Source organism: Tachysurus fulvidraco, chromosome 12 (genome assembly GCF_022655615.1).
Source record: "Tachysurus fulvidraco isolate hzauxx_2018 chromosome 12, HZAU_PFXX_2.0, whole genome shotgun sequence".
Lineage (NCBI taxonomy): Eukaryota > Metazoa > Chordata > Actinopteri > Siluriformes > Bagridae > Tachysurus > Tachysurus fulvidraco.
In genome coordinates this window covers 4323130-4343339 of record NC_062529.1, presented here as the reverse complement: position 1 = coordinate 4343339, position 20210 = coordinate 4323130, and positions in this window count along the sequence as shown.

Here is a 20210-nt window from a genome sequence, read left to right as displayed (position 1 = left end):
GCATCTTTGCTATATTAAGTCTGAAACCACTGTATAGAGTATTACTGTACACACTGACCGTGTAACAGATTTCAGACTGAACGCTTACACAGGACAAGGGATGACAAAATGCAGTAGCAAAATATTAAAATACGCATCAGGAATTAAACTGAAATCTCGATCGTTGCCTGTTTTGTTTTATAATTAGGTTTTGGTAAAAGGAAGCAATTACACAAGCAGTTATCCAGAGTAGTGGAGTTTTAGTGTGTTAAATGACTCGTGGCTAAATTCAAATATATATATTATATATAAAGACCAAAATTCTACCAGGACAAATGATTTATCCTATTTTAAAAGTATAACTTTTACATTATGTTAGCGTGTTTTCTAGCCCCGTATAATAGGAAGGTAAGTCAACCCTTGATGTAACAATTCACTTAAAAGCTCTTTGCTGAGAGACCTCTTGTGTTATTGTCTGTAATTGCAAAGCACAACATAATTGTAATATTATTCTCACTTCGTAGTATTCCATCATATCTGTGAGGAGATATTATCCTCCACCTCACTAATGATATGACAGAAAGGTTACATGAGGGAAAGATAATAGGAGGGGAGAGATATAATAAGATAAGATTAGATATGGAAGTGCACAAGAATAGATAGAAAAAGAAGGATAATATTCTGCTGTAGATGCTCCCGTGTACAAATTCAGACAGCTTTTTGAGGGGCCATCAAGATTCAGGGAGTAGCTATTATTCCACACATTAGCGCAGGCTGGCTAAAAGCTCTTATGCTTCAGAAGGGTCTTGGGGGTCTTCAGGAAAAAGGATGTGGCACTGAAAGTGGGCAATGTTTAAGGGACCCGTTACGCAAAAGGAAAAAAAAAACAAAAAACCATCCACTTAACGTGACAATATGACATGCTGTAAGACCATAGACTGAATGTGTGAAAATGATATTGTAACGTGAGCCAGTGCTTCAACAAATTCAGTCAGGTTGGGGCAAAAGAGACCAGGTAAAAGGGCAAGAACTCTTGGTCCAGGATAAATTAAAGCACATGCATGTTCTGTGAGTCGTAGTGTATGCGGTATATTATCAATAAGCATATGAGCCTTTAGCATTGATAAGGATAAGGATAAGTGTAAGTGGATTCATTCTACATGAACAAATACCATGTATTTACAATAAACATGTGAGTAAAATCAAATTAAGCTTAAAAGCTATGTAAGTGTGTCTGTGTCTTTTTTTTTTTTACATTTATTTAAAGCAGGGGTCTAAAAATACATAACAACACACCATTGTCAGCTGTGATAAGCTGTGATAATCTTTTTGAATGAGTGAGCCACTGTGGCAAAATTGCACACATTGTCTCACAATCCCCTGTTGAGTCTGGCTGTTAAGTCAGGGTTTGAGGCAAGTTGGCAAAGGAAAGAGAACTGAGCCTGGCCTCATGCCTCAGTGCCTGCAGGGCCCTACACTAGACCTACTGCTCCTTTGGCCTCCAGCTTGAACAGAGAGCTTCAGACACCAGTGCACTCAACTAAAGCAGCATGTTAAGTGAACAATCCTATCAGCCTTTTCTTCCTCCAATGACTTCTTGATAGAACTGAGCCAGCTTGGGGAGAGCGCTGGCTATTTGGACTGGAGTGTGTGTGTGTGTGTGTGTGTGTGTGTGTGTGTGTGTGTGTGTGTGTGTGTGTGTGTGTGTGTGTGTGTGTGGATGTTGTGTTCATTAATTTCTTCTTTCAAAATGAAAATGGGAAAACAAGGAACGAGTGTTTAATTCTGTTTTCTTGGCTAAAATAGGCATTTTTTTTTCTTAAAAAATTCTATATGAATCTCTCTCTCACATACACACACACACACACACACACACACACACACACACACACACACACACACACACACACACACACACACACACACACACACACACACACACACACACCAACGTACTGTGCCAAAAATGAGGGGACAAAAGTAATTTCAGTGACTTTGAGCGTGGCATGACTGTTAGTGCCAGATGGGATGGTTTTTGGACAGGTTAGGGGGCTATGTTTTTCAGAAACTGCTGATCTCATAGGAGCTTCTCGGGTTTGTACAGAATGGTGAGAAAAACCGAAAACGTATCGAAGGGGACGGACTTCAGTAGGAGAAGACTGCAGAAAAGGAATCAGAGGCAACAAGAAACTGGAAAAGACTGTGCTTTACCTGTGTGATAGATAGATAGATAGATAGATAGATAGATAGATAGATAGATAGATAGATAGATAGATAGATAGATAGATAGATAGATAGATAGATAGATTTGGGTGTATGCATGCCATTAACTAGCTACATTAATATGCAATGTTTACACAAATGTGTTTATCTCCATGAAGAACTCTGACTTTACCGTACAACAGTTTTGGACCTATTTCTGATGATATTATCATGTGTGTCTATATACTTTTGAAAATAAAGGAAGATAATCATATTGGCTCCATTTCCTTATTTTCATTTGAACAGGAACATGCTTATTTTTGTGGATCCTCCAGGAAAAGGCCATTTGTACTAAGGGTTATTAGCCTATAGTCTCATTCAGTCTAAAATAAGTATTCACTGTGAACCAACAAGGAGGTTTGCAAATAAGTCACCAAATGTTGGGCTGCCAGTAACCACACAATATGGTTCATATGTTTCATGAACGACAACAAAAAGGAAAAACACATTTGTGTGTCAGTCTATGAAATAAGTTCCAATCCACTGATGAAATGTTGCTACCGAAATGGTGTGAATCAATGCTGTTTACAGTATGTTTTCATGTATTTGGTACAGTATCCACACACGCACGCTACTAGACTTCTTCTTTATATAGAATTAGGGAGTTCATTTTTAAATGACGTATTTATTAGCTTTGTTAATGACTTAGGATTAAATATGGGTGAAAGAACCAGACTCAAAAGGGAACCCAGTCTCATCTGAGTAACACCTACGTATAAGACTGCGATTATAATAAACAAACAAACAAACAAACAAATAAATAAAAATAAGAAGAATAAGAATAAGAATAATAATAAAAATAACAATGAGCATTTTTTTACTGTATATAGTTAAGTGGAAAAATGAAAACAGGAGCTTATAAATATGAGGACAACAACATCCAAATCAATAAACAATTGTCCGACTGTATCTGACTGTAGAAAGCACATCATTCATAGTAACACTGGTGTTTATAACCGTTTATATTCACACTCTTCAGTGTCACCTAAATGAAGATGAGGTTCACTTTTTCTCAAGGTTTCTTCCTCTTCCATCTGATGGAGTTTTTCCTCACCACAGTCATCTTAGGCTTGTTCAATGGGGATAAATACAAACACCATTGTTAAATCGCTATACAAATAAATTTGAACTGAATCGAATTGAATAAGCATCGACATTTTTTCTGAATTCAAATCTTTAACCAATGAGATTCTAGCCAGAAGTTTGGCATAGGGATTGACCAGGCAGGTCTGGAGAGAAAACCCATCTCACGTAGCAGATCAAATTCAGCTGTCATATATCCATCTGCTTAGATATCTCATAACATCTTGGCCTTCAAGACAAATATCTTTAAGCATCCTCAACATCATTACAATTCAGAGCTATTATGCAGCTCCTCGTCAGCATTGACAGCGAGGGTCCTGGGCCATGCATTTATCACATTTTATAGCCAATATTATACTTTTTTTTTTTTTTTCATTTTTTATCGCTTGGCAAAAATGGAGAAAATCATGAAAATCATTTTTGGCCACCCATTCACCATATTAAGTACCCCACCTGCTGATGATTACCCATAAACGTTTCTTTTTGCTGAGATGTACCTGGTAATTAGGCTTTGAAATGTCCCACGCTTGATTTACCTTGGTGGTGACTGTGAATAGTGATTGGTCGAAAGGGCTTGACCTCTTCCAGAGCTTTCTGATTTGTTTACATGCTCATTTGTTTAAATGGAATACACACATACACACACACACACTCTCTCTCTCTCTCTCTCTCTCTCTCTCTCTCTCTCTCTCTCTCTCTCTCTCTCTCTCTCTCTCTCTCTCTCTCTCTCTCTCTCTCTCTCTCTCTCCCCCTTATAATTATATTGATTTTCCAGTAGTTACACAGTTAGATAAAATAGGTTGTGTTTTATTTCCAAAAGTGAATAAAATTCACTATCCATTTATCCGTCCAGCAGTTTGTCAATCCTTTGTGTCCATCCACATATAAATTGTTAACAAGAAGGACTAGACTTGGTTTCAAGTTCAACTTTTAAGTAAGTTAGAAGGCTTTTACATCATTCACATCAGAGGTAAATTAAAAATATTTGAGTAGAGACAGATTGGAAAAAGTTTGTTAAGATAAATGTTACTTGTAAAAGATTCACCTTGGCCAAATGTCATCATTTCATAATCATAACTGCGAGTGCACTTATGGCAGCACTTTAGGGCTGACATAAGTACTTTTTTTTTCCTTTTTGCCAAGAAACTCAGCCAACGCCTGAGAAAAACAATTATGTACCTTTAAAAACAACTGAAGGTACTATGAGCAGCTCTTCAAGCACCTTTATGCAACAATACAAATCTCACAGACACTGCCTTGTTCAGGAAGGATGCACAAATTAGCTCTCTGGGATGAACAAAAGTCTGACAACAGCAAAAAACGTCGCTAGGGTCTGAAAGGAAGACGTCAGACTAAAGTTTGAGAGATTGTCCCTTTTTGGTGGAAGAATGAGAAGATTTGGCAATAATGACTAGTGTTACGAATTATGTTTGGAGTTATAATAATTATTATTAATAATATTTATTTATATTTATTATTAATAAAAATAATGTGGATGCATTCAACTTTATTCAACTGCTCAATGGTCCAGTTCTGATGCTCTTGTGTTTTTCCTTGAAAACATTTTATTAAATAATGTCTTAAATAGGGGGACACGGTGGCTTAGTGGTTAGCACGTTCACCTCACACCTCCAGGGTTGGGGGTTCGATTCCCGCCTCTGCCTTGTGTGTGTGGAGTTTGCATGTTCTCCCCGTGCCTCGGGTGTTTCCTCCGGGTACTCCGGTTTCTTCCCCCTGTCCAAAGACATGCATGGTAGGTTGATTGGCATCTCTGGAAAATTGTCCGTAGTGTGTGTGTGTGTGTGTGTGTGTGTGTGTGTGTGTGTGTGTGTGTGTGTGTGAGAGTGAATGAGAGTGTGTGTGTGTGTGTGTGTGCCCTGCGATGGGTTGGCACTCCATCCAGGGTATATCCTGCCTTGATGCCCGATGACGTCTGAGATAGGCACAGGCTCCCCGTGATCTGAGGTAGTTCGGATAAGCGGTAGAAAATGAATGAATGAATGTCTTAGATTTTGTTAGCACACCCTAATGATAACAGCTCTACATTGTTTAACCATGTAAAGCCACATGTCCTATTCATCATGTTCATGTCTTTGTCTGCCTAACAGGGCCATACAAATTTGTGCATCTTTTATTAAAGCAGGTCAGATTTGGTGCTTTGAGTACAATTCTCTCATAATGTCAGCACTGCATGTTGAACATGGCAAAGAACACTCTGAGGATTTGAGTTTGCATATGCGTCATCCCAGAAGCCTTTTCTGAAGCTGGCTCACAAGAAAGCCTGGAAACAGTTTGCGGAAAACAACTTGTCCAAAAGCATGAATTACTAGAACAATGTCCTGTGGTCTGATAAGACTAAGATTAAACTTGTTTGGCTCAGATGGCGTCCAGCACGTGTGGCGACGCCCTGGTGAGGAGTACCAAGAAAATTGTGTCTTGCCTACAGTCAAGCATGGTGGTGGTAGCATCATGGTCTGGGGCAGCATGAGTGATGCTGGTACTGGGGAGCTACGCTTTACTGAGGGAAACATGGACTCCAATATGTACTGTAACATTCTGAAGCAGAACATGATGAACTCCCCTCAGAAACTGGGCTGAACTGCAGTTTTCCAACATGATAATGACACCAAACACACCACCAAGATGAAATCAGCCTTGCAGAGGAACCTGAAGGAGAAGTTGATGAAGTGGCCAAGTTTGTTTCCAGACCTGAACCCTATTGGTCAACCTGTGGGGCATCCTCAAGCAGAAGGTGATGAAGCACCATGTGTCTAACATCAAGCAGCTCTGTGATGTCATTATGGGGGAGTGGAAGAGGATCCCAGCAACATCCAACGTACCTCTGGTGAATTCCATGCCCAGAAGGATTAAGGCAGTGGTTAACAACAATGCTGCTCACACAAAATATTGACACTTTGGACACAGTTTTGTGTTCACTAAGAGTGTACGTACTTCTGTCGCCCTGGATAAGGGCATCTTCCAAATGCTGTAAATGTAAATGTAAAAGTAAATGCTAAACACCTTTCAATGATATGCAAAAGAATAAAGGCCAAGTGAGGTCTACATCACTTCATCACTTTTTAGGTGATTTCTTTTTTAAATGGGCCGCTTTGACTCACAATACCCTTTCAATGGTCCTAAAGATATATAATAGGGTCTACACATTGAACTCATTTCATGTTCCTTAACTATTCCTGAATAGCATGGTGTACAGGGTGTACTTGGTACATGCCAAGACAAAAGGTTTTTCAGTAGAAAATTGCCCAGAATATCACATTGCCCCCTTCCCTGACTCCTTCCTATACTGCATCCTAGTACCAGGTCTCCATTGGGTAAGAAAGGCAAGAGCACCCGGCCAATCCACATGAAGTAAAATTAAACATGATTCATCACACCACACGACCTTATTCCAGTGCTCCATGGTCCAGTTCTGTAGGTGCTTTCAGTGGTGGACAGGGTTCAGCACGGGATGGGTTCGCAGCTACTGACACCTTCCTATCATAGACAATATTAACCGGGTGTCCTTCTTTGGATAAATCCACTTACTAACCAGTGTAACTGTGTATTCGTGTATTCGTCCACATTTATTTATTATATTTATGTCCCAATAGGTCACAATTAACATTGTGACCTTATTTCTCCTATGGATTTGTTTAGATGTTTAGATGTTATCCATCACTCAGAAACGTCTGTCACTTGTGTTACATTGTTTAAAGGGTATTTAGGAAAACTTTTTATTGTGATATTGTGAAGTTCCTGATCTTTTGTGGTACCGCAGTCACCGTACAAACACTACCAGCCCCCAGACTATGATGCCATTAGGAGCTTTAAATGAACATTATAATAATTAGCAGTGATGTTTTTGAAGCGTTGTTGTGTCTGTATTTTGCTTCCGATTGCAAGATCACCTCTGCCTTGGTGTTCCACCTCATGTTTTACAAATTAATCACTGTATAGTAGTCTATTACAGGTCACGACACGGACACTCAATTGCGTCTAGGGGCAATTTTGAATCCTTGCCAATCCACTGAGCGACAGTTTTTGGGAGGTGTGTGAAAAGCAGGGAACACAAAAGTCATGTTAACACAACTACACAAATTTGTTTCAGTCAGTATCAAAAGTTATCCCTGTCAAAAATTTTACCAATTAATTACAAATATTTATACAAATATTAAAATTTAATTCAAAAGGCTAAAGTTTAAAGTTATATTCTAAAGTTCACACGTGCTGTAGACTAGTAATTAGCCTTGTATACTTTTAGAACAATGACAAATGAAACATACTGCGTGTTTATCCAAGAACTGCTATGACGACCTTTAAGTTTTATATTAAGTGTACACATAATTAACTTAATTAAAAGCCGTAATCTTCTAGCCTTATTTACATAACACAGGACTGGAGCTCGTCTTAAAACGTACTCCTCATCAACATGTGATTGAAAACAGGTCCTTAGGACTGAATTTATTTTAATTACACATTAATTAATCCTTTCCTTATTTGAATCAAAATTTGTGTCCAGTAATGTAATCAAACTCAGGCTGATGAAGTTGAAGCAATCAGCAAATAATAGACTTGTTTATAAGCAAATAAACAGCTCCTGCTAACAATGTAGTGCGTTTCATCACTATTAGAGCCATGTTTTACGGGTATCTTTTGCAGTATGACACTTTTTAGGGGGCTTCCTTTGTCCTTTCAAGGGATGTGGAGCACCGTTATCTCTCAAGCTTAAACTGAATCTCAAAAGTATGCGGACCCCTGATCAAGTGGGTATTTCTCAAAAGGTGGTTAAAAAAAGAAATCACCAATTGTTTAGGATGTATTTGTATAAAGTGCAAAAAAAAAAAAAAAAAAAAAATATATATATCTATTGATATGCCAACTCCTTATTAATGCCCACGGATTTGTAGTGGCCATATATGGAAATAATGGTTAGGTGTCCCCCTATTTTTGGTAATATAGCACCATATTGCCTCATGCAGTATGTATCTCTCTTTATTACATTTTCTCATTAAAAAAAAAATTCTGACTATGAAATCAAATTCAAAATTCAGTTTTATTAGTCAGATGCAATCACACGGTCACAATCACGACATGTTATGACATGCTTTTTAGGGCTGTCCATATTATAAAAATAAAAAGAGAGCCCAAAATAAAATTGTAAATAAAATAAAAAAATATAAACTAGTATATAAATACAAAAATAAAACATAGTAAAATAAAATAGAATGAACTAGCTGTAGAGAAAAATAAATGGTATAAACAAACAAACAAACAAACAAACAAATAAATAAATATGGTGATATGATGAATTATTGACTCAGTTCAATACAGTTCTTTGTAGAACCTCACTAATCACTTTTATCACTGATGTTAGCAGTTTGGAAGCACTGGACACAAGGAAGAGATACAGTACTACACCCTGATATGTTTTTTTAGAGACCATCATATCCCTCATCCTCATCCACTGGATGTTCAACAAAAACCTGACAGTAGTTTCTTGCCTTGATATCCTCTCTATAGATTTCTTCTCTGCCATAGAAATGGCTTCCTTTCAGTAAATAATATTACAGATATCACTGAATTGCCTCAGTAACAGCACAGCGTCTGAGGAGAAGCTCCCTGGACAAAAGCCTGTTGGACAGAATGGCAAAACTCTTTTCTTCTCTGAATCCTCTGCCTTGGACATGCATGAGGGGGTTATAGCTTTAATAACCATGGCTCATGTTACTCCAGCGCATATGTCAGGAGAAAAAACTGCTACTTGAGAGGTAATCTGAAATGGCCTGCCATGCCAAGTGCATTTACGTTCAGACTGGATAACAGACGCAGAGATAACCTATAGATTTAACTGCTAGGCAAGAAATAGAAAACAATATAAAAACACACAGCAAATTCCAGTCAGCCTTTGGAATAAACTCTCTGTGCTTCTGTGACTACATTTGAGTGACCATCAAATAAATTCTAGCACAAAGTTAAACGAACTCTTTTCTGCGAGTTATTTAGCACTTTATTCAGCACTTTTCACTTTTCACTTCTAGCTAGAGTTTATTTTATTTAAATAACAAGAATTTTTTTTTTATAAGTCTTAAAACATCTAAAACACTAAATTTGATTTAGGTGAAAATAATGATCAAAACAAAACCAAAACACATTTTACAGCATTTGGTAGACACCATCATTCAGGGTGACTTACATTTATACAACTGAGCAATTTATGCTTAAGGGCCTTGCTCAGGGGCCCAGGAGAGGCAGCTTGATGGACCTGGGATTCAAACTCAACACCTTAACCAATGAGCTACCGAAATCAGTATATGCTGAAAATCCCTCACAACACAAAACAAAAATAGTTTAATAACGTAGAATGGCACTTTTACTGAAGATGTGGAAGCTGAAAACGAAGATGAATACGAATCAGACTCCTCAACACCCAGTGCACGGACAGCAAAATATTCCCCCACTTATACCTTTAAACACCATCTGTAGTCTAAGCTAGAAAATAAACTCTTACACAATATTCAAAATATTCAACTTTATGTCCAATCTATACTTATATTACTGTATTAGCGCATTATGTAAAATGTTTCCTTTATTTTCTTTCAATTCTCACTGAATGAATAAATAAACCATATAAAATAAAACATTTAATCTTAGTCACACCGTCAAGCCAAAGACTAAAAAAAGCAGGAGCAGGATTAACATTTACAATAAAGAGAGCACAATGTGTTGCAGAATGCAGTTTCAATCCGATGCAAACGTTTCCTGCCGACAACACGATGGTTCCCAGCAGCACAGTGGCGCAGTAGGATGGACAATATGGAGAGGTTTTGAACTCAGACACATAAAAACATTAAATGAAGGACAATAAGAAATCTATAATTCATTAGAAAGAATGCGGTTATTATGCATATTTGGAATAAAATCCATTCTAGACCTTAAAAGGTTGGTCTTTCTGATGTGCTTTTAAAAAATACTCGCACAAAGACACAGAATGGGGCATTTGTTATTTTGCTATTTATTGGCATTATGGCATTAAATCCTATTAAGGCTTTGCTTCTTCTGCACGTTACTTTGCAGCCATTGTTCCCACCTCTGTGCTTTAATGAATCATGTCTGAAAACATGGTCAAAAAATGGTGAAAAATAAACGGCCTTAGATTATGAAGGTCATTTTCTTCCATTGTAAGCACAAACATTTAATATGTCCCTTACAGCAAATATAGAAGGAGCAATAACAGACTGAATCCTGTCAAGGGCACTGAAGGGTAGTTGATGAAAAGTTATTGATTTCTTTTTTTTTTTTAATCATAAATGATCCAAATATATGTTTAAAAAGTCTACACACTCTCATGTAAATCGCAGGTTTCTTTTTCTTTCTTTCTTTCTTTTTTTTATTTTTTATAAATAAACCAAGATAAATCATATCAGTAACTTCCCTCTCTTCAGTGTCAAATTACAACATATTTGTAGTTGTGTTCAGAATGAACCAATCACATTCAAGCTCATGTTCAAATGGAATGATCATTCAGCTTTCATTATATTTCATGACATTCTGTCTGATTCACCTCCATAACTAACTAAAGATGATCTATTTCTCTAGGATTTTCTTCACATCTTTTTGGTTTCATTTCATGCTAAAGCCATATACCAAAAAGAGCGCTCTTGTAGAGCATCATCAATCAGGAGTGGGGTATAAAAGATTTCCCAAACTTTATATGTGTCAAGGATCAACATAAATAATAGGAGACAAAAGCTTTAACAGGAAGCTGCCAAGAAACCTACAGCAACCTTAAAGGATCCGGAGCGACTTACAATTTTATCTCAATTTTATACAAATGAGCAATTGAATGTTAAGGGCCTTGATCAGGGGCCCAGCAGTGGCAGCTTGTGGTGTATGTATCGTGTACTATGTAGAGCCCTATCTCTTGTACTGTATGTTTTTGTGTATAGTCCTGTCTTCTGTTATTATCAGCAGCTGCACGTGATCCTTCGTTATGGGCAAATGTTGGACGAATATGTATGTATATACGATCCTTCGTCCAGGGCAAATGTTCAATGAATATGTATATGTATGTTACACTATATTTCATTTATCTATACTGTACCTTGTAAAGCGTCTTTGAGCTTGGGAAAGGCGCTATATAAATTAAACATATTATTATTATCTGGGATTTGGTGCACCAACACCTTAACAACTAGGCTACCACATCCCACAGTGTTGACTCTCTGTATGTGACAACAATAATATTCTTCACATAGTCTGGGCTGTATGTACTGCAGCATGGTGGTGGTAGCATCGTGCTTTAGAGCTGCTTTTCTTCAGCCAGAACATGGGCTTTTAACAAGCGGATAGGAATCATCGGTAGCTACAAATACTAGTTCATTTTATTGCTCAACCTTCAAGTGTCTGCTTGTAAGACAACAGTGATGCAAAGCATTTGTCCAACAGGAAGTTCCAGGAATGATTTTTTTTATTAATGATTTTGAATAATTTAGCCTCTGATAGACTCTTACTCTCACACAAAAAGCCTGGATGTGTAACAAAATCAAAAGGTGCTTCAACAAATAGTAGTTTGGGGTGCACATACTTTCACACCTATAGCTTATAATATACTGTACAACGTTCCGATTTTCCCTTAAAATGTTTTACAATGTTTTTCACAATGTTGTAATCTCGTGACACATCTTGGTCTCTACATCAGGAAAACATTCCATTTTAATAGTGGGTGTTAAGACTTTTTGTAGCTGTTGCACATTTACAGCTTATCCACTATAAAGTATTAACTATTATACATTTATTATCATTGTTGTTAATCTCTTTCTATCTATCTATCTATCTATCTATCTATCTATCTATCTATCTATCTATCTATCTATCTATCTATCTATCTATCTATCTATCTATCTATCTATCTATCTATCTATCTATCTATTTATCTAAAGGGTTTTGCTGAAGTAGTGAATAGGAGCAGGACTCAGGTGCATGTCATTTGGGTGCTCTCACCCGTGCATACATGAGCAAATGTAACAAAAGTGCCCAGGTCTTTTAATTTTTTTTAGTGTGTGTGCGAGTGTATGCGTGTGTGTGCATGTGTGTGTGCGTGTATGTGTGTACGTGTGTATGTGTGAGTGTGTGTATGTGTGAGTGTGTGTGTGTGTATGTGTGTGTGTGTGTGTGTGTGTGTGTGTGTGTGTGTGTGTGCGTGTGTGTGTGTGTGTGTGAGAGAGAGAGAGAGAGAGAGAGAGAGAGAGAGAGAGAGAGACCAGATATACAAATTTCAACAGTGCACCTCTAATATATCAGGAACCAAAAACAACTTTTTTTATTTTTTAGACTAATTGCACAAACACATCCTAAAATAGCTCTACAAATATTAGATGAGGATCTTCTTACAAATCTGTACACTTTTTGCTGTTGAAATTTAAATCAGGCTAAAATCATTTATGTTGCAGGAAAACACCTTAGAGGTATGATTGACTTGAAACGTACACAGAGTTAAACAAAAAAAATAATTAAATATTATTGTGATGTTTATAATGATTTAATTCCAAAATACATTTTGCATAACGAATGAAATAATTTATAAAATTTAATTAGTATCTAACTCAGGTATTCATTGTAGCCATCGTTTTTTTTTTTTTTATCCAGAAAGTATTTTTGCATTGCTATAAAATTGAGCTAAATGACGGCTGTGAACATCAGTGTGCATCATTTCAATAGCTGTAGGAGGTTCATTTACTGTAGTTCAATTCAATTCCAGTTTATTCGGTATAACGCTTTTAACAATGGACATTGTCTCAGAGAAGCTTTTCAGAACATAACATAAAATATAAAAATGTAATTTTATACGAAGAATATCATACAAATATTTAAGATTAATATTAGATTGTATTTATCCCCAATGAACAAGTCTGAGGTGACTTAGATGACTGTAGTGAGGAAAATCTCTCTTATATGGAAGAGGAAGAAACCTTGAGAGGAACCAGACTCAAAAGTGAACCTCATCCTTATCTGAGTGACACTGGAGGTTGTGATTATAAATATACAGTCCGGCAAATGTGCATTGATGAGGAGTTTGTTGTCCTCAAAGACGTCTACACGTGTAGTTTGCATCTCATCTTAGAATGTTCGAATAGTTTATAAAACAGAGTCCAACTGGAGCTGGTACATCTTTAGGTGCCTCAGGATCTTCAGGATGGGTAGAAAAAGAGAAGCGGTGAAAAGGAAATAGTGGATGTTGGGGTTCTTTTTGTTTCTCTCCATATGAGCTGTCTGTTTCCACCATCAGTGTGACACAAAAAATCTCTGGGGTTTCCATCATCTGGGAAGACTGCACGACTTGTGAGAGAGAGCCTCAATGGATTTCTCCAACGTGAGCCAACTCTCCAGATGGCCTCAAAGAGTCATATGTTGGGGTTAAATGTGCAGCCAACATTTGAGCTACAAAAACACGGAATCGAATTTTTTTTTAATATATTTTTTTGACAATATGAGTTACATCGCTAATCATATCGGACTTAAAAGGGTCATTTTGATGCATGATTAACCATTTACTGGCATTCTCTCGTGAAATGTATAATCATGTGCCAAAAAGTGGATTGAGCGGTATGGTGTATGTGTGTGTGTTTGTGTGTGTGAAAGGTATGTCATACATCTCTGTACACTTTGGCATAAAGAATATTATTATGTCATTTGTCCTCTTATAATTATCCTTTATTTATTGATTGATTTTTTTTGTCTATACAGCAGCCAGTGACTTGGATGCCTGATGCCATTGCTGATTAATTTGTATACAAACTGCAGAGGCAGTCCAATCACAGCCTGTGTCTTTAGAAATCATTAGTCTCTAATTAGGGCCAGTTGGGACCAGCAGTTAGAAGGTTAAAGAGGTTCTGACAGCCCTAATCATTGCTCAGGAAGCTGAAAATATATGCAAAGTCTCAGCAGATGGGACGAGATCAGCCTGTGCCAACTGATAACTGTTATTCCTTTGCACCTTCAAAGCTGTCATCCTAATAGGCACATCCTGAACTTATTAATGCTCTAGTTACAATGTCTGCACAATCTCTAATGTTACAATCAAAACATTATTGAAATAAAAACATCTCATTTCCACTCAAATGACGGAAAACCCGACTTACTGCATTAATCAAAGACTTCCTTGTTTCCGTTATTATGGGGCGCTAATAAAATAATCATTATAGTTTGGTTCTCAAGGGGCTATAATCACTTAAAAAAAAAAAAAAAAAAAAAAATATATATATATATATATATATATATATATATATATATATATATATATATATATATAATTTTATTTTTTCTCTCATAGATGAACCACCGATAAGAACTCTTTCCCATTCTTTTGAGAAATAAATATATAGAATCATGCTCGAATCCTATATAATATCATGCTCGAATCCTTTTACTTTTCACCATGAATGACTAGGAATGTGTCATAGTCTATTGAGTTGCAGAAGGTAGCTGCAGAGTAAATAATCTTATATCTCATGCTGTACCTTCCCAACATTTTCTGTATTTCAGGACAGTATTGGAGAGCTGTTCATTTTGCCAAGCCCCCATGGAGCTGGATGATGGACATGATCAATGCCCATATGGTTTGGGATCTAGACATTTCTGACAGTCACTTACAGAGCTTTTCCTTTATCCAGAGAATGTAAATACTCCTGGCTGCCTTTACTTTCTCTGGAGGAGATAAACAAGCAGGAGGTATGGCATCAGAAAGCTTGCAGTGGTAAGAACATAAGCGTGCGGGCAGACGACTCTACTGTTCGGTCCCATGGAAGAAGAGCGCCTTTATGACATTGGAATGCAGAGTATAGATGCTGGCAGTAAGCAAGGCCCAAACGCAATAGCCATTAGTGGAAATGCAACAGCTCGATGAAGTGCACAGCTTGTGACAACTTATTAGCCTAAATCTGTCTCTCACACAGAGATAGACACTTATGTACCCTCAGTGGGTCCATTGCATTCTCTAAGCTGGTGGCCCACTTTGGTGGAGAGTGCTCATTGCCAACCACCGTAGCGTCTGATCAGAGCGAAATATAGGCTTGCGACTCAGCAGCAGTGGTAAACGTGTCGCAGACTGATAGTAACTCAGCCAAGTGAAACTGAAACTGGAGTTTCACTGGAGTTTCTTACGGCTGAACCCAAATCTTGGTTTAGATTCCTTTCCTGCATTAAGGAACCTTTTGCACATTGTCTTTAACCATCACATGATTACAAAGCATACCTAATATTTCTATGCTGTAGATAGAACCACTTGGATACTATCACGCCATCTTTGAACTGCTATCGTGTCGGTCAGCTTCCACTGGACTACAACCTGTTGTAGAAAGAACATTATTTACATTTACATCATTTCCTGTCCAGTGTCCCCCAAATGAGGATGAGGTTCCCTTCTGAGCCTGGTTCCTCTCAAGATTTCTTCCTTATATCATCTCAGGGAGTTTTTACAGTATACACTGTACATGCATCATATCATATAAGATGAAAGAGAAGCAGTGTATGTTTCAATCCTGTTGTTAGTCGCTTTGCTAAGTCGCTCCATATTTGCATAATGTTCTTTAATAATGTAAATTTTCTCCACGGGTCATGTCACTGGTCACTCGTCATGTCACTGGACACGCTCACATCACGTTGCCATCACTCATGTCACTGTATGTACGAACGTAGCATCAACGGCAGTCATCATTTTGCCAAGACAGCTAAGATTAAGCTAGATGAATTGTAGTAACTGCAGATCATAGAGCATTTCTTACATAAAAACTGAAACAAACAAATAAAAATCTCAGGTTATCCAGGTAATATAAAAACCTGAGATAAATCAATGCATAAAACTAATACAGTATGTAAAGTCAAACTGTGGTTTGAACAGATATACACTGGTCCACTGGTACAAAAAAAGAAAAAAGAATGTTTAAAATGGTATTCATAAAATGACCTAAATAAAAGATATAAGCAGCAAATATTTCTTTCTGAGGAAAACTATTATTCTGCTCTGTGCATGTAGAAGGTCCTCAGATGGGGGCAGTAAGAGCAGGCACAGTGCACAGCTAATTAATTCATCATTAGCCTTTCTTTTGAAAACACAAAGCCACAAGTGCTATGCTCTTTTAACCTTGAAGTTCACAAGTGGCTGACTGTGATAATCTTTCCGACTGCCGTTATTATCATCACAGGACACAACCAGTGATGCTTGGGCAGGCACACACACGCACACACACACACACACACACACACACACACACACACACACACACACACACACACACATACACAGAGTGGGGAGAGGGAGTGAGAAAGAAAGACAGAAAATCAGAAAATCATATATATATAACATAACAAGGAAATATCTTGTGTACCCTTTATACATATTTGTTAGTAATGCACTATTTTGCATTAGGAATCTGGATCAGTGTGTAGATTTTTAAACACGAATTAAAAAATTACAAAGAATTTTCTGTATTTTGTTCGATAATGGGGCACGTTAACGTTCCAGCATTCCACCACATGATAAAAGGATGTCAGATAAGACAGCCAGTCAAAATAACTTAAATGTATAGAGTAGGAAGAAAGAAAAAAAAAGAGTCTGAGTGAAAATGCTTCTATTTTGCATTCTTTTAGAATTGAATACAACAATTTTCTTCCCAAATTTTTTGCATTATTTAAAACCACTGAATCCATGAAATATTCACATAAACTAAAATAACTAAAAAATAAAAAAGTTTTTAGTATTTAGTTACGTGTCGTCTGACTACATGCTGACTACATGCTATATGCTTACTACTCTCTCTCGCTCTCTCTCTCTCTCTCTCTCTCTCTCTCTCTCTCTCTCTCTCTCTCTATATATATATATATATATATATATATATATATATATATATATATATATATATAAACATTTTTCTTTTAAAAATTCTTAAATGTTCTGTTTATTTGTTTTTGTAAGAAAAAAAAGTGGGCTCAGACATTTGGTCTCTACTACATATGTGTACTGTGTATTAATACGTGAGCATCTGCAAACTGGATGTTTATTTATTTTTGTCTCTATAAAGGACTACAAATTCAGGGCATTTATTGCTTATGGGAATGTCAAATATCCAAGCTGAATTTTGATGTTTCGGCCCCAGGTTAGGTATGTCCTGGAATGCTTGGAGCACTTCTGTTTGTGCTTTAACATCCATTCAATGACCTTGATTCAATATTAGCTCCAGGTGAGTTAGTCACAAAGAAAAAGTACTTCCCTCTCGATGATGGTGTTTCATCGGTTACAGTAGTCAGGTCTTTCTCCTCGGCTCACACTGCCGTCCTCCGTACCTCAATTGATTTTAATCTGCTTACTGACGTAAAAAAAATGATATAAAAATATCTCGTTTTATGTATTGTGACTCCAAGCAACACTGGAATAATAAAAGTCCTTTTTTTTTTATTTTTCTTTCTTCACGGGGATGTGGTGGTGGTGGTGGGGGGGCTTGGGGTAGGGGTTGGGGTTAAAACACATGCTGGGTGTTAATATTACAAAAATAAGTGAAGTGTAAGAGCGTTTTTCTTTTCTTTTAATCCTGAAGCCAGCAAACAGAAATATGTTAATGGTCTCACTTGCTTTCTGTCAAATACCTCAGAATGCTGTAAAAAGAAATCTTTGTGCTGTAAACAGTGAAATCTTTGCCATAAACAGATAGAGAAGTGAAGAGATCGAGAAAGAGAGAGTAATAGAGAGAAAGACAGACAGAGAGAGAGAGAGAGAGAGAGAGAGAGAGAGAGAGAGAGAGAGAGAGAGAGAGAGAGAGAGAGAGAATTAATGTTAGAGTTAATGTTTACTGTTAATTTTTTGGTTCTGTATTATAAACCTAAACATTTCTCAACCTTGTCATCAACGGCGTCTATTTTACGATCAGCTTCTCTCCCAAGGCCGATTGTTCTTTGAACCGTTTTTCCCTTCAGGTTTTTCTTTTTTATTCTTCAAAACAACTATCAAACAGCTATCAATAATTCATCATGTATAGAGCTTAAGTTGTTTTATTTTTGGCATTCTTTGATGGAGGGCACCATCTGTTTCTGCCACATTTCCACCCATAGGAAAAAAAAATAAAAAGAAACAAAACCTGGGCTGGAACCTTTTCATCTCCTAGTGTCTTCGTTCTCACCCTCATTCTGGGCAAACAGACAAGGATCCTTTGCTGTGAGGTTGCTGTGAGAAAGTGTGGAACATCCTGGATAAATAGCAGTGGGGCAGTTATTATGTACTTCCCCTAAAAATTGTCTTATGGAGTGAAGGATTACTTCACGAGGTCGGTCGGTCAATGACGGACAAAACAATGTGATGTTTTTAGCAAAGATTGACAATCGGGAAAGGATAAAAATGTAATGATATTTATTATTTCATCAGAACCAGAGTCAGAATCAGCACACAATGAATTGGCTGTGGTTACAAAAGCTCTATTATACATAGTGTATACATAAACACAAAACATAAAATAAATATGAGAAATTACATTAAAAAAGATCTGAAAAAAAAAAAATCAATCCAGTTTTTTCCAAAAGAAATAGTAATAATAATAATAATAATAATAATAATAATAATAATAATAATAATAATAATAATAATAATAATATACACACAAACACATAATAGGTTTGCATTTAGCTCCAAAAATGATGAATGTTTTAGTATTCAGTACACAAGGTCAAATCTTTTCCATCTTTTGTTGTTGTAGCTTTAGTTATCAAATAATCAGACAACTGAAATAATCAAATTACGTCTTATTTTTTTGGGATAACTCCTTCCCCGTTACTTTGATCTCATGCTGAAAACGTGACTAATTGTGTTCCTCAAAACAGCCCTGATTAGTCAGAGGAGAGCTGCAGAGCGTCATGGGGCCGCTGCAGGTTTAGATGTTTAATAAAATAGCAGGAAGAATATATCTGTCAGTCTCCATTTAAAAGTTCACCTGTAAGGAAATGCTCCGGCCAGCAGTGCTGACGTGATCATGGCGACACATCCTCTCCACCCCTGCCTTTTGTCATGTTTTGTACATCTGTGCAAGCAAGTTTCCTGCCTTGTGCTTTTGAAATGTTGCTTTATTTCTGTTCAGTGTAAGGGTTTGGATGGAAGACTGAAAGCAAAGAGAGTGAGTTAGATGAAGGATGAGAGAGAGAGAGAGAGAGAGAGAGAGAGAGAGAGAGAGAGAAAGAGAGATGGAGGAAGAGAGGGAGGGATGGGGGAGAGGGGGTGATGGGGATGTACATGTCAGTCATTGTCGAACACAGTATTCCCTTTTTCAGGGTCACATGAGGGATGCCTTCAGAAAATCACATGCTGTCTTTTTTTGTGTATCCGAGCCAAGCGTGGTGAAGCCTGTAATATAATGACTCCATTCTTCTACCAACACCACATATCTCCAAACACTAAACAGTGTGCTGACATCACAAATGTCCTATCTTTGTTTCCAGGGAGAGAAAAAAAAACTGCTCATGCACAAAGGTTCCGAAAAGGAAGGATGGAGGTGTTACACGACAGGGGCTTTGCGGTGACCAGCTGGCTCCGATGTGCTGCCAAAGTTTCTGACACACCTTTCAGAGCCCTCGACTCACCTATTCACCTCTCTCCCAAAGCACACAACAAGTTTTCGTTGCTCTTTTAATGCCCATAGCGAGGGTTAGCCAATGAAATGACCTCCAGCTTTGACCAAATAAGTCAGATTTGCATAAATGGCCCAGCAGGTTAATAAAGGGTGAAAAAACAACAACAATGGTCTTTGTTCTGTAACTATGTTAGCGGGTTAAATAAAAATGTCCAAGCTGCTGCTGGTTTATTGGTAAATGTTGTGTTTTAAAGCAACTTTTGCCACTTACTGAGCTTTGGT